At 39.7% G+C, this 15,936-nt stretch overlaps 1 protein-coding gene across 13 annotated transcripts in view; it reads left to right on the forward strand.

Moving 5' to 3' along the window:
- Nucleotides 1–15,936, forward strand: part of LOC125764280 (uncharacterized) — a 153,973-nt gene that overhangs the window by 39,068 nt on the left and 98,969 nt on the right. For 10 of the 13 annotated variants that reach the window (XM_049428350.1, XM_049428346.1, XM_049428349.1 and 7 more), the window contains one exon: nt 351–1,233. The exons of the other annotated variants lie outside the window; for them this stretch is intronic. The gene's annotated coding sequence lies outside the window, so the exon portion shown is untranslated. The remainder of the gene's footprint in view (nt 1–350; nt 1,234–15,936) is intronic. 13 annotated transcript variants of the gene reach the window in all.

The raw sequence follows: 15,936 nt of genomic DNA on the forward strand, positions 1-15,936 counted from the left end.
GATCTTTAGCATTTCGCCATTCGCCGTTGTGCGCCATGCTCTCTAAGTACCCCATTTAAAAGACATCTTTTTGATGCTGGTTTTCGTTGATTAGAATCAATTGAGAAGATTGTCATTTGGTTGCCTTTTCATTGTGGAATGAGCAAACACACTCGGTCGGTAAGGTTTTAAACGAAAACGAGTCGTCGTTCGGTGGCTTATGTTGTGTGCAGCATACACAACGCGTTACAAGGCTAAGGTTTTTTTTTGCTTTTTGTAATTGTTTGTGTTGTGTTGACGAATTTTGTCAGCTTCGCTATAATTCATGTGAATCGTGTATACATTTTACCCATTCTATCGTTTTTTTATAGCTTGCTGAAACTTTATTCTAAGAATTGCAAATGTGTGAAAAAAATGTGTAAACTGAAGAAAAAACAGTGAAAGATAGTGATAACAATGTATGAAATATGATAAAAAAATAAAACATTTAATAAAGTGTAAAATGTTCGGTGTAAAAGTGTTTCAAAGTGAAAAAGGTAAAAATGAGATGTAATGAAACAATTAGAAAAAGTGCCAAACAGTAAAATGGAGAAGATATAAAAAAAATCTAAGTGTGTGTGTGTGTGAGAGAGGTGTTAAGGAAAAATAAAATAAATCGTTAAGAGATTAAAAAAGTGAATAATAAAACAAAGCAAGTTTTAAGTAATTCCGCAACATACTTCTTGTGCCTTCGTCACGAAGGAAAATCGCTAGGGGAAAAAGGGAAGCTCCACCAGTATGGAACCGAGCAGCACACACAAACGGGCACATCCAACAAGTTGCCACTGGAAAAGCAGATAATCCTTCGTAGTACTGCGTCACATGTGTGGCACATGAAATGAATGGACTTTTTCGTACCCTTTTCCCATCGCATCGAGTGTTACTGCTGCCAATGTTGTACGGTTAACAACAGTAGAAAGCATTTTTAAGGCAGCAATAATACACTGCAAACGACCTTTGCCTCGTTGGAACAGTGTCAGTGTCGCGTAGTGTACTGTGTTTACAATAAAGAATAAAATAACAAAAAAGGAAGAAAGTTTAACCCTTAAAGTGTTTTGGGATAATTGTGTCTCGACGTGTGTGGTTCCCAACGGTGTGCTTCCGCTGTTTCTACCGGACGGAGGACGGTGTTGGAAAAATCATACGATAAACAAATTCCCGCCTGGGTCTACCGCCGTACGATCATCACCAAAGGACTCCAAACATTTTAATCGGGTGAGCTTCGATTGTGTAACATTGTAACCGAATTTTATGGGCTAAGATGATGTACTGCAAGTGGGAGTGTCCCCCGGTTTTTAGATGAAACATCATCTTATGGGAATAATAAAACTGTGTCGTGCCATTTTCCCGAATCCGTCTGTGAGTGAGCGATATCAAATTGGGTTATGGCTGAAAGGTGAATGTTATGACAAACCATCTTTCTCAAATCGGTGGTGCTCCAACGTCACCTTTTTGTCTCAAAACGTAACTTCAGGTTGAAAGTTTTTAGTCATCTTTCTTACTCCCTTCTGGGACAAACCGTTTCAAATGCAGCATCCTGATCGTTTTCTTAACTTTGCAAGACAGCGGAACGGTTTCGTTCGTTCCTCCCATTTTCAATCAGTCAACGGTCGCTGTACATCGTTGTACCTTGCCGCGAAGATTCTATTATTCATTGCACCCCGTGCACCGTTTGAAGGGGACGCAGCAAAACCAATCGACGAAGCTTATCAGACATTTTATGGCTCCTCTGCACCGTCGCTTCCAGCGGTGTTTTGTTGGCCTACGGTACGGTTGCGCAGTACTTGAAGTATGCGCTATCAGCCCTTCGAGCAGCCAGCTGACACCTCCGGTTCGCACTTTCGTCGAATAGAAAAGGGCCACATGGCGGTGTACTTGTTGCCACTGGAGTTTTCACACAAAACCAATGTTTTTTCTGCTTTTTCTGTTTGCAATGTCATTTTCTTAATGCTTTTTTTTGCTGTTTCATTTCTATTTTTTTGTGTTTGGCTTGTCAATGCAATCGATGTTAGCTTGTCTGTGAAAAGGGAGAATGGGCCCCACGAGTCTTTTTTAAAACATTGAACCAAAGTACACGGTTGGGATTAGGCGATGGTTTTTGCTCCGAAGGGTAATGGAAATGATTTTCTTTGAGTGAAAAATTCAACGTTTGTGAATTTACAGTTTATTTGTGTAAATTTTTATTAAGTGCAGAATGTCCCAACACACATTAGGTTGGTGTTTAAAATTTATATCTTTTTTGTAAAATATCACATGGAATATTGCAGTGCTATTTTCTGTATATAATTGATGATCCCAGCTCTGAAAAATTTCCCTGCTTGAAGAAAAAAAAACTAAAAGCTTGGGCCACTTGCCACAATAATTCTTCACTCTTTTTGGGTCAAGATTCACATTTTTTTTGGCAAACAAGGTAAACTATGATTTTATTTTCACACAGAAAATCGTTCGTAAATGATTGAATTTTCTACCATTTCCCGTTCGTTACAAATAGCTACCGTACCTTGTAAGGCATTCGGAGAGAAAAATCTCCTAATTCAACATAAATATGGAATTGTTTAGAATGCGACTTTTTACGTTGAATTTCTCATAATCCATTAGCGCAAAATGTGTGGCACGTTCAAATCACATCCGACAGAGGGTGTATGGTTTAGGGACATCCGGAACCGCGAAACCGAAGCGTCCTCCCCGCCCCCAAAAGGATCGATTATCAATCGCGCGATATTCCTGTATCCGAGTCGAATGGTTTGTGTTCGTATCGCATTCTTGTCGGCAAATGTAAAGTAAATAACGCCGTATTCTATGCGAAATCAACCATTTTTTTTCGCTCCACATGAAAATATTTCCAGCACAAGTTAGAATGCGGTTAGGAAAATATCATCCCCCCACCCATCCACCACCCCACCCGCGGGGCAGTTGAAGTTTCTTGTGACATTGGCATTGGGTGTATGGGGTTGAGTTCCCATTAGCATTTGCTTTGCGCACACGTCATCATGAGTGGAATGAGCGAACGTAAACAAACAAAAGAAACAAACAAACCGAAACCTACCAACCAACAAATAAACATTCCAAGTTTTCGCAAGGAGTGTTACAATGGCGGATTGTGAGAGATGGCGGTGGGAAAGGAATCGGTTGATGTTTTTGTTTCAATTCCGTATTTTTCCGGTGCGTACCGGGGTCGGAAAAAGGGATTTGCTTATTCGTCTGTTTTTTTTGCTCTTCTTTCGCCGAAGAGCGAAACCTTTGCTTACATTAAAATAAAGTCTCGGTTTTTTTCCTTGCGTTGGTTCGTGGCTGTGTTGATTCTAGATTCTTTCACCTGGTTTGCTTAATTACTGTGGTGCACGACATGGCATTTTCGTTGGGTGCGTTTCAAGGGGCAGAAAGAAAACAAGATAAAAAAAAAATTCTTCGCTTTGGTTTTAAGTTTTAAAAAATTTCACTTTATTTATTTTTTGTTTTGGAAGCGACGATCGAATATGGAATTGATTGTGGTCAATAAATTATCCATTCTGGGCATCCGTACAGTGGATGCCGATTTTATTTTCGACACTGGTTATCGCCATCGAAACCAAGCAATAATTGATGCGACTGTAAGCGGTGGTGGAGAAGGAGAAGGATCAGATGTTCATGATGATGATGATAATTTGCGCAAATTAAGCATCATTTACCTTTCTGGCGTTTGGTAGGTGGAAGGGAGAAAGGTAGTCGGACACGTATGCCAAGCTGCTCGTATTTCCAAGTGTGATCGAATCGAGGCATATCAATTTAATGCGGAAAGCATTGCGGACTGTCATTGATATTGGACAGTTGAAATATTGTGCTACATAGACATTCGCTTCAGTAAACCGCATCAAACATGGGTTGGCTATTGGTCGACTTGCAATACAAAACTCGATGTGACACTCGATGGTATGTACATACAAATGTTATTAATTGCAACGAAATTAAATAGCGGATTGAGTATCTGATTGATTCGTACGGCGAATATCGCTTTGGCAACAGATTGTGCGTTGTTTGATATATTGGGATTTAATTTTAAGAATTTCTGTACACAGATTTTTGCTTGTAAAATGCAATAATTTGTAGCTGAAGTAAGTTCAAGTTCAATTTAAGTATTTATGTAAAATGGATAGTACCATCTGTTTCGTGATAAAACCTTTTATTTCTAGAAAATATAATTTAGTTCTCCAAAAGCTTATGTTGAAAAGCAGCACTGTAGCAGCTTCAGCATCATTTTTTTTATCTGCTAAAATGGTATAAATGGTATAAAATTTAACTACAGTTTCAACGTCTTTTTCTTCGAAGAATTATTATTTACTTCGACATAGATAGCAACAAAGTAATGATTTTTGTGCTCAGCAAAAAAGTCAAGCTTTCCCTGCATAATGCTGCTCAAAAAACGGAAACGGATTGAAGTTCTGGAAGTAAGTTTTCTCGAAAGATTTTCCCGTCCGTCGATGGGTCAAATAAACGATAGTCTGCTTTTGGCTGGGTGGTGTGTTGTTAGTTACATCGACAGCTTGGCTGACGGAGGCTATAAAACTTGTCCAAAAATCTGTCCACCGAACGTTCAGCTCAACAAATCATCTTTTCACCTGGACAAAGAGTGAACTTTATGTGTGCGATAGCGTTTGCCGAACAACGAAAAATAATGACCTGACACCAAAAAAGAGCAATGGCCGTCTTACGTTCTTCGAAAACGCTTCGCCTTCGTTCCGGGGGTTGTTTTTCGTTTTCTACCTTTCTTTGTCCCTTTCTAAACCTTGCGTCTAATCGTTGGAAGGTAAGAAACTCAATCGCATTGGCGAGTTTTTTTTTTGTCCTCCACTCGATTTCTTCGTTACACCGCAACCGTGTGTACCAGAAGAATTGTTTCCATGTTTTTTGTGGATGGATCACAACGAACGAACAAGCTCTTGGATCAGTGATCGCAACAGCAAAAAAACCTCCTTGGTGAAATTGGAACCAACTGTACAATACAATATGAAAGAAAGTGAACGAAACCAGAAAAGAAAAAAAACGTAACGGCAGCCACTGTCGTTCGATTCGCTTTGGTCCAAACCAGCCGCATGGAGACGCATGGTTGTTTGAAAGCTCCCGTGTACTAAGGGGTAGCGTTTTCCAATTTGCTGTACCAAGGTGATTGAACAAATCGAAACGGGATGGAGCGTGTTACGAATATTTCTTCCCCAGGGGAATGTCAGAATGAGGCAAGACGTGTTTTTCTTTGTTGGTCATCTTACATTCTATTCGTCTGATGGTTTTTCGGAAGCGTTGAAATTGCAAAAGGAGGGTGAAAAAGAACCCGAGGCTCGGTACTACAATACCAGGCGTGGTAATATTATTCGCCACTGTAACGGTGATGGGTTTTGATAGAACTTTTGTCGTAAGGCTCATTGCAATCAGTATCCGGACTGGTTGGAAATAAGTGCGAAAGCGAAACAATCAAAGAGACCACCGACGTTTGGTGGGCGCCTTTTGTAAAGCACAGCAGTGTGGATAATTAATTCATGAAACATTTCATTTGCTTTAGAAAGCTTTTATTTGCTTTTGCTAGGTGTTTAGACTGACAGTGTGGTATAATAATTGAATTTTTGGTATTAATTTTATTTTACCTAAACCATCGATACACGACAACGGGATGTGGTTTTAAGATAATAAATGAAGGAAAGTCCAAACAAGCATTCAACGTACAGTGGAACGCCGATTATCTGTGCTCATCGGTAGTTAGCACTAGCCGGATAAGTGAATAACACGGATAATAGGCACGTTTAGTTTTATTGTTAAGTATTGGTGTTTAATGTATGATTGGTGTTGTTTAATAATTTTTAAAAATTATTTTTAATGGTTTCTTGTTGTCTATTAATTAATATTAATATTAATCTATTAATTTTGGTTAAACTTGAGCAAATTTTGGTTTTGCAACGTTATCAATTTTGCACCGAATACGTAGCGCCGATTATCCGTGCTCATCTGGACTCAGCCCTTGTCGGATAAGCGAATACCCCGGATAATAGGCACATCTCTTTTTATTGATAAATATTATTGTTTAGTGTGTAATGGCTGGACTATTTTCTAACGCTAGATGTTAACTAGATGCTAGATGGTAAAACTTGTCAAATAAATCTGTTCTATTTGGTCAAACTTGAGCCAATTGTATCATTTTCTATTGAAGCTTTTATTTCTTGCCATCATCGGTTTTGCATTTCATATGTCAATTCTCCTTCGGAACTATCATTTCCGAGCTGCACGGATAATGGGACAGACGGATAAAAGGTCCCCGGATAATCGGCGCTCCACTGTATGTCAAATCGTATTTAGAACTGTCATTTTTGAGCTACACGGATAATCCAACACATGGTTAAAAAGCATCCAGAATGTCAAAAGCTCGCAAATTACTGTAAGCAGATAAGAAATTATTAGATTGTTGAATTAACTAATGACACATTTGCTGCTGCTCATTTATAAAATTTTTGGTATTGTATTGGTATTTATTATGCTTCGTTAATTTGCCTACATTTGCAAAAAAAGGAAAATAAAAAACACGCTCTTTTAAAAGGAAAGGAATATAATGACCTTTTCCTTTAATAAATCGTGTTTAGTTCGCTTGTTTTGCGAACGTAACGCCGCAAGATGACCGCTAAAAATCAATTTTCATTTCCATTCCACTTTGCCATTCATCTGAGAGCGCTATGGCAAAACCACTGATGTCCGAGGTGTAATAAATCATGTTCAAGGTCCGTGATCCAATCTGGGGCACCGGGCAAATTTTCCATCTTAATGCTTGACGGAAAGTAAATCGTTCACGGTGGTGCCTGCCATCTTTTCTATCATGGCTTCCTTCCCTCCCCAATACTGTTGAACTGTCTACATACACTTCGCTAGTACGTGAGCAGGAATGGGACATTCTAGTTCTAGGGTGGTACTCTCCGCATGGGATGATACTGAGGATGACGATAATACACCACAAACCATTGCCGTTTGCCCGGATTGCTATAGCCACCCTGAAGGGAAAGTGTTTCATTTTAATCACATTAAACATATTTTTTGCCCCAGTTGGTTTCTCACTAGATGGCAGCACTAGATGGCCGGTGGTGTACAAACCAGGCTACTAGATATGGTTTACTTTCTCACCTTCAGGAAGGATGTCATGGTGTTGGCACACTGGAAAATAAGTGAAATCGTAATTGATGTGACGCCGTCTGGGTAGCCAAAGGATGGACACAAATGGACATAACAAGATTAAGTGTAGTGAAAGTATTTGAGTGTGTGTATGTCTGTCTTTTGTGTGTGTGTGCATGGCCGTATTAGTGGCATGTGAAAAAACGGACATTTTCCTAGTCGCTTCACTGAAGGGGGGAGTGAAAAGAAACCGGAAAAAATTAAGGTCAGTTCAATGCCTCAAACGGACGGCCACTCATCGCTCGTTTTTTGTTTGCTGCTCTTACTTGTAACGTTTTTCTCTTTCTCTCCTCCCAATCATTTCGTTTGAGTGCCACCCGATGGAAACTACTACTACTTGAGTGTGCCGGTGCTCCATAAAGTCTGATGCTAGTTCTAGCTGCACAGGAAATGCGCAAACCGAGTCCATTTAACACCGGGACCATCATCGTTCTCATCATCATTAATCACGCGCTAGTGGTGGTGGTGGCATTTGCCGCGCGGGAACCAAACGGGGCAGGACCAAAGGTGCGCCTTTCCTAAAGCCATACCAAAATGGTCATTCAGCTGTCGGTATAGCTTGACTTCAGGGTTGAATGTGTTTCTTTTGCACTGTTAGTGTGCGGCCGTTATGCGTGATAGCGAAGACAATTGTCATGGCGCTGTTGGTTTATTTTTTTGGAGTGGTAAATAAGTGTAAATGATGTTAATAATAAATAAAAGAAGATATGGTGAGAGAGTGTTCGTTTGTCCTGAAAAAATATTACTCTTTTATGACTTTTGCGTACTTAAGTTTGCTATCACGAATTTAAGTTAAAGTATCGCTTAAAATTTTTTAATCCTTTTTAACACGAAAAGTCTAAAATTAATAAGAAAATAAAACAACATTCGATTGATCGCATAAGCTACATAAAAAAAATCCGTCAGTATCACGAGTCAAAGATTTATTAATCTATATTCGCCGTGTCCTGCGCCTTTCTAGAGAAACGCTTCACGCACCGTCATAAACTTATTTTAAACTTAATTTATAATTTGAACTTTATTTTTATATTTGAACACACGATTTCATTCATCTGATAGTAATTTTAGATTCCTAAAAGCAAAATCTTCCATTTTGCCTTATTCTACCAAATTCCTGGAAATATATCTAAAAGAAACACAAAAATGAAAGCAAAATTACTAAACCACTGACATGGGCAATCTTGTCAGTATCAAAATCGGACACATATTTCGACACATTTCGTGATACTTCACTGATTGCAAGTGTCGGCGATAAAAATAGAGCATATCACCCCCTGATGCCGGAACGTTTTTCTTTGAAATGGAGGTTAGATTGGAAAGAAGAAAACGATTCGACAACAAATTTCCACCTTTACCACCAAGCAACGAAGCGTATCCCAGGTTCAGCAGGTTTTTTTTTTGATGCAAACAAACAAATCCCACAAAACACACGAAACACGAAAGAAGAAAAGCTTATATTTTGTGTTCCAAAAAAAAAGAAAGATGCAGAAAATAAAAGAATCGTGGGTTGAATTTCTGCAAGCGTGTAATGCTGGTTGCTGGGAAAGATCTGAAGGTTTTCCCGCCAAAAAAATAAATAAAAAGGATTCGATTTATACTGATCGAAAGTCCGCTATTTTTCATTTTAAGCTCGTGCTTCGAAACGATACGAATACAACTGCACGAACTACAAAAGCATGGTTCTGGTTGTTGGGGATGCTGCTTGTGTACCGTATCAAATATCGGCGATGAATGGGGTTGCGATGTTTTTTTTTTTCTCTCGTTCGTGCTCATTGAAACCCCACAAAAACCTTTTTTTTCGTGAAAGCTCTGAAATCAATCGAACATCTCTCACACTTTCTCTGTTGGGTTGAAATTTCCAAATCAAGCAACCATCGGGTTTTCGTAGGTTTCTGTTTGTTTTGTGTTATCATTGTTTCTCTGTATTGATTTATGTGCCATCGAAGTCGGCATCGATTTCTGTTGTTGTTGTGTTTTTTTTTCTTTCTTTTAGCTTATGCATGCTGCGCTGTGTGTGTTTGTGTGTGGTGGTTTATTTTTGCACCAAACAACGGTACACTTTGCAAGTGAAACGTAAAGCGTGTAGAAACGAGTATCCCACCTTGGAAGGGAGGCCTTTCATGCTGGGTTCGCGCCAGCAGCGCAACATCGTTAAATCTTCCAGCAGGATACATCGTCAAGTGCCGCAAGTGGACGAAGGAACGTAAATCTAGGGAGCAAAAATTGGGACGACTTATAATGAGATCTGAAATAGGAACTGAAGCAGCAACTGAAGTATAACAGCAGGAGCCAGCATTGATCAGTATGTGTGTGTGTGTGGCTTTGTATGTCCTGAATTGAGAATTACAAAACTCGCATCTTGAAGGCACACTCAATGGAGGAAATGATTAAACATCTCGACAGGATTTATCGTCCGATGAGTTTTATTGATACTCTGCTCATAGGCTGAAGCACCCGGACTGGAAATGGTTTCCCGTTGTAGTAAGGAAACGCATCTTTTATTTACATATGTGATTGGGCATCCGTTTGCTGGACTGGTCGATTCCACACACTTCAAAACCGTGTAGCGTGTGGAGCGTATTGGTCAAGAAGTCGGGCATGTGGCAACGGAAAAGTGGGAAAGTAGCACGCCATCTTGCAATCGTTCAATCAACATCACCCGTCAAGCTTCGGCTCTTAAGCTAGGATGTTTTGGTTGCATAGTGGCAACGGACCTGGTGTTGCACGAAGCATTTCCGTCATCTGACAGTGAAGTGTCAGCATAGTGTCAGGCTTGCTGGTACGCCTCCTGCATCGGAACGTACGCCGTAATCTGTGGTGTTCATTTCTGTTTTTTTCTTCTTCTTTTTTTCTATGTCAGTTGTGCTTTCTGTTCATTTTATGCACACAAACCCCGGTACCGGTGTCCATTTATACTAACGACAGTCCGGGTAAAAGCATGAATAAGGAAGACAGGCAAAAAAAATGAATGTAGTTAGGCTGCTCGGTGCGACCGTGCTGTGGCCTGCCTGTTTTCATTTCTCTCTGCTCGGGGGCGGAGGTGTTGGTTTCTTTTTCTGACCATCGTTTGTTGGTTTTATGGATTTTCACTCCCGTGCCGTTGTTTTCGCTTTGGATTACATTTTGTGGACAAACCGGCCAAAGCGCATCATTGATGCAGAATGACGTTCTAGCTTAAAAGCGGGCTCAGCGACTGACTCGGGATGGCATTTGTACTATTTTTATGTCGTACTATTTTTAACAAACCGTGATGGTCTCGTTTGCCCGGTGCATATAGCAGCTGGGGTGTTGTGAAACGAATTCCGTGGATCTCGTTAAAAATATATCAATTTTTATTTGTGCAATAATAATAATTTTGATATATTATAAATTACACTTTGAATAGCGTGGAACATAAGTATGTCACAATTAGTAATATAATAAATTATTCGATACAATTGGGATAATGGAGTCGCCCAGTACTTTGTAGATTTTATGGAAGAAATGCCTTAAAAGTGTTTTAAATTATATAAACACTCTTTTATAACAAAATACCGTTGAATTGAACTCGTTTGTAAATAATTCATCATTATTTTGGATTCTGATACAGAACTATCGCTACGGCTAATTACTAATGCCAGAAGCAAAACACTCATTCATCCACTTTAGAATGTTGTGCTAAAGGTGAGAAAGCTCTCAAGAATCAGGTGGTTTTGGAAAGTTCAAGTTCATCATTGCTACCTAACGCCCTTTACAGACGTTGATCGCTTCTTTCGGTTTAATTCGGTCCTGTGCGAATGGAGCGTTTCCAACCCCGGCTCGACATCGTTGATCCCTGTTTGGAAAAATGGCGTCTTTACGATGCTAATATTCGATGAGCATCTCATCCTCTTATCCGAGGGCTCTTGAGCGTGGAGATAGAGAAATAATTAAATTATACAAGCTAAGACTAGGCAGGAACTTTTCCTGATAGTGTATTTCCGCTCCGGGAGGGTATTTCAACTGAGGTGTTTGGTCGGTGGTTATGGTAGAAGTGTAGGAGACGTTCGCCGGAGGATTGCATGTAAAGTTTCGCTTTCAGTTTGCGTAAGGGATGTGAAATATAGAGCGTAAATAGATGCTGTATAGTAAAGAATATATTACATTACGGCTCATCAGCCACGCGGGTCGTGTCGTGTCGAAAGTTTTAACGATATTTTAAATAATTAATTTCTAATTCAAATGAAATGACTGAGGAGGAAGATTGCTATACTACTTAATCCAACAGTGATCTGTGTCCATTTCTTGTTGAACATTCGGATTTTTTAAGGAATTGAATGATTTCTACATGTCTGTTCCAAGGGGAGAAAGAAACATAAAAGCAAAACCATATTAAATGAAGTGTGTTTATAAACAATAAATGTTATTCAATTTTACAAATATGTAGCGGCTTGATTTTATATGAAGCAAGTTGACCTGAAAAGAATTTCGTTGAGAAGACACAAGTAAATACTGTGCATCTTTTTTGATTTTTGATTTACTTTCTATTTCGTATATTTGGGTTTTTATAGGTGCTCGACGACAAGGGAACCGTGTACATCTTACCGGATAGTGATGAAGTTTATACATTGAAATTTTATACGTGGGAAACTAAAATGATTTTACAAAATATTTAGTATTTAATTGCATGGGATTTTGTTAATATATATATACGGGTAAACAAAGCTTTTTCAATTTTCTCTTTTTGATAAAAAAAGAACAATTTCTTGTACTTTAAATACGCTTTTGAAAAATACACGATTCGTCATTGTCGATAAAAGAACTTGTAATAGAATCGGAAAATTATACGTCCGAAGCTACTGTGGTTTGGATGGAAGTCGTCGGAAATGTTCCCTATTCACGCTTAAAGTTTTTCACTTTTAACTTCTGCTCGTGCTTTGTGCAACGCTGAAAGCACTAGAAAGCACCAGCACCACTTTCGGTGCCCATCAAAATCAGACACAATAGTGAAACAAAAAAGCTTATGCACTGAAACCGTTGTCCCCCCCCAAAAAAAAAACCCGAATAAACGGGCATATGCTTTTAGCGTAGTGGATGTATGTGTGGGTGTAAAGTAGAAAGTTGCCATGGAATGTAATGTCTGCCGGCTGTAGGGAGTTTTCCTAGTTTTTTTTTTGGTTGGAAGCTTGGTGGAAAATTGAGTTTCGACATAAAAAAGAAAACAAACGACTTGCATCCACTTTCGGCTGACGGATGTTTAATTGCAGTGTTATGTGCGAGAGAGCTGATGATGGAAATGGGCTATGCTTCAGTTGATAGCATTGTGCCATCCTGGGTATAGGACAATGTGCGGTAGTTTCGATGTATCAAAGTTTTCAGAACAATTCATAATTGACATGGTTTTGATAGGTGTATCGCTGCATTTTTGGTGTAGTTGAATGGGTTTTTTTCTTTTACAATCCTTTTTAAGCATGTTTCCAATCGTAATTAAATACAGTGTGTGCTCCCTGCTGAAGAGCTACTGCAATGTGTTGATGTTTAATGCACTCGGTTATATTAAGCATGTTCGAAACAAATAAAACGAATAATTATTGCATTTTCTTGAAGCTTGATGTTGAATGAAAAATCTGTTTGAAATTGAAACCATCATACCAAAAAATATGAAAAATTACAGCTCAATGAGTATACTCATCCTCATGCATACGTTGACGGTTTGAATTTTTTTTAAGACGACGCAAATCGGCATCCACTTTTTTTCGGAGACCTATGGAATGATTAAATTAAAATGATCATTTTTTTGCACTATTTAGTAATAGTTCTTTATAGCTTAAATATATTTCTCTTTGATCTGTAAACATAATTTGATAATTTTTCAACCAAAGAAATGTTTCAACGTGAAAATGTTTAAATTTGATTCAACACATCTGGTATGTTTATTAATTATTTTCTTATAGTATTTGTGACCGTGGCCGAGTACTTGCCTCGTCGTGGTCACGTGAAGTATTTCGGATGAGAAAGTCGGCGAATTTGCCGGGACCGAGCCTCGTCGAAGCTTTGTTTCAATTTGACCGGTTCTACGGTCACGGTAACGGATTTTTTTAATTTAACGAAAGACCAGTGATTACCGCAATCATGCTTTTTTTACTGCGCTTCGAAAGAAAGGCATTTAAAACGTAAATTTTTGCATTTAAACAAGTTTTTCATTTTCCCGGTCCGGAGGTGTATGTGGCAAAACGGCCCAGGTTTCACATGTCAAGACCGGAGCTCAAATTCCATCTGGACCGCCCTCGTAGCAAGGACTGATTATCCGGCTACATAGTAAAAATAAGTCTAGTAAGCCAGAAATATTTGGCATGTCCTCTAAGGCCATTGAGCCATTGAAGAATGTAAACTGTTCGACGAAAACATTTTCATTCTAATTCATGTTTTTGTCATGTCTTTAAAATGTCTATTCTTGTGCGTCCAAGCATATTTACTCTGCCTTAAAACTGTAAAGGCGTTATTAAAAATATTAGGCAAAAGTAACAACCAGCACATAATTTTGACAGTTTTCTTTTGTACTATGTCATTTTCTCATTTACATTGTTTTAAAGTCTACGGAAGCTTCTATCCGTCAGTAAAAATGAAAAACAGCTGAACAAGCACAAAATGTTGATACTCCTAGAATCCGAACCGTTTGATACCGTTGATCCCGGTACGATGTTGGCGTGTGTGTTTGCAAGGATAAGATAACGCATTCTATGTCTCATCATATGCCTGCCAACCCATTCCTTACTTCCACAGCCAGCGGATGCGATGATAGTGGATGGATTAGTCGCTTTATTAAAACCGACAGCACTTTGTACTGGCGAAAAGCCCGGATTGTGGTCGGGTGGCCAAAATAAAAAACAAAATGAACATTTAAAAAAAAAAGTACAAAACAATACATTTACGCATGTACACGCGTACAATCACCTACAACGCCGATGCGTTGGTTTGATGTGACCACAATGTAATGTTAGTCGCCTACCGGGTGCGGTTTGTTGAAACCGGGTGGTTGGTGGTTTTTAAATTTTATAACATTTCCCGGTTTCCTTTGCCTAACCCCACCAGGCGACACAACCACATGGCCACTTTACCCGAAGGTACGTTTCAATTTTCCCATGCCCTGACTGAAGTGCTCAGCGTAAAATGTTATGACAAGACCCGTAAGTATGGTCGTGGACTGTCAACGTAGCTCGATCGTGCGAGGGGGGCGGGTTTGCGAGGCTTTACCTTCGGTAGCTTTTGACATCCTGGAAAAGGAAATTGTGTTTTTCATCCCAAGGGAAAAGCGGTAAAGCTGGTGTAAAGGTAGCATGTCTATCCTTTTGTCCTTCGGGCAAGTTAACCATCCTGGTACTCATCCACGAATGTCGGGACTGGTGTAACTTTAATGATATTTACTCTCTCTTTTTTTTGCTGTTCGATCTCTCCCATTTCTCTGCATATTTGTTGCTTCATTTTCCATTCGTAATCTTTTGTGTCGCGGCTTAAAACGCGTACTGCTAGGAACGAAGGTGGAACACACTACCGCATAGAGCGGGAAAACTTCCCTTGTCCGCCTCCGTAAAGCGGTGTGATATTGCGCTTTCCCGCTTGACGTAAACCGAACACAATTTGAACTTTTTTTCCAGCGCAGTTTCATCCCCAGCGGGAAGGGAGGATTTGAAGTTTGGATGATTGTGCACAAGGGAAGGTTCCAGTTTCTGGTCGGTGACGGATTTTGGGTTGACGGGCAAACATAACGGGGCAAGAAAGTTTTGTCCCTGAGTGGAGAGAAAAAGCGAAGAGTTTGTCGGGAACTTTCATTTTTTTTTGCTTCCTATGTTTCAGGCAGGAAAGTTTCAGTCAGTCAGTTGCGTTGCTGCTTCTTGCGTCAACAGTGCGACTGGGTTACACAGACAGAAGGTTGGAAGCCAGCAAACATCCACACGACGAAAAGACTGTTCCATTCTTTCTGATCTGTCAATCATACGCTTTTCTCATCTTTGGCCGTCACTTGGGCAATGGTGTAGTTTTACCCTTTGTACGCTTTCATAACAGAAAGAAAAGAAAATTTCTTCTTCTTGGCATAACGACCTACTCAAATGGGGCTGCCGGGGGTTTGGTATCGGTCCTGACTTGTAGAAGGCCGAGAACGCTACTTGTTGACGCAGGATACTGCTTCGGATTTTCTGGTATTTCTAATTTGCTAAAAAACAGCAAATACTGCTTCCTTTGTGCCGTTGTACTGTAGATTTTATTTTCACGTGTTCTCTTCGCTTGTTGTAATGTGTAACTGTGTAATTGTGTAATTGTGTAATTGTCAAAAAAATATATCTTTCCCACTTAACATTTTGATATTTTGCTTACGTTCTTAGTTGACACAAGTATTATGCAACAAGTTGCATAACACTTGTATCGCGACTTGTCTTGCTCTAACATCCCGGCCACCTTGAAATAACCTCGTTATTTTAATATCATATTTTCTACTCAGACATCGGGAGCAAAGCTATTCTAACAACTGGGCGGGTTATGATCTTTCCGTGTGCCGTCTTTAATGACACCACCCGGACTATGTTGTCTTTACCGGGGTGCACTGCAACGATCTTGGCCAGTGGCCACTGGCCTGGTGGGAGGTGATCTTCTTTTAAAATTACTACGCGTCCTATCTCGATTTGCACCGGCGGCTTGCACACCTTAGTGGCCCTGGCTTGGAGTTGTTGGAGATATTCCGGGTACCACCGTGCCCAGATAGCTTGCATGTGCCTTTGCGTA

Source organism: Anopheles funestus, chromosome 2RL (assembly GCF_943734845.2).
Source record: "Anopheles funestus chromosome 2RL, idAnoFuneDA-416_04, whole genome shotgun sequence".
Lineage (NCBI taxonomy): Eukaryota > Metazoa > Arthropoda > Insecta > Diptera > Culicidae > Anopheles > Anopheles funestus.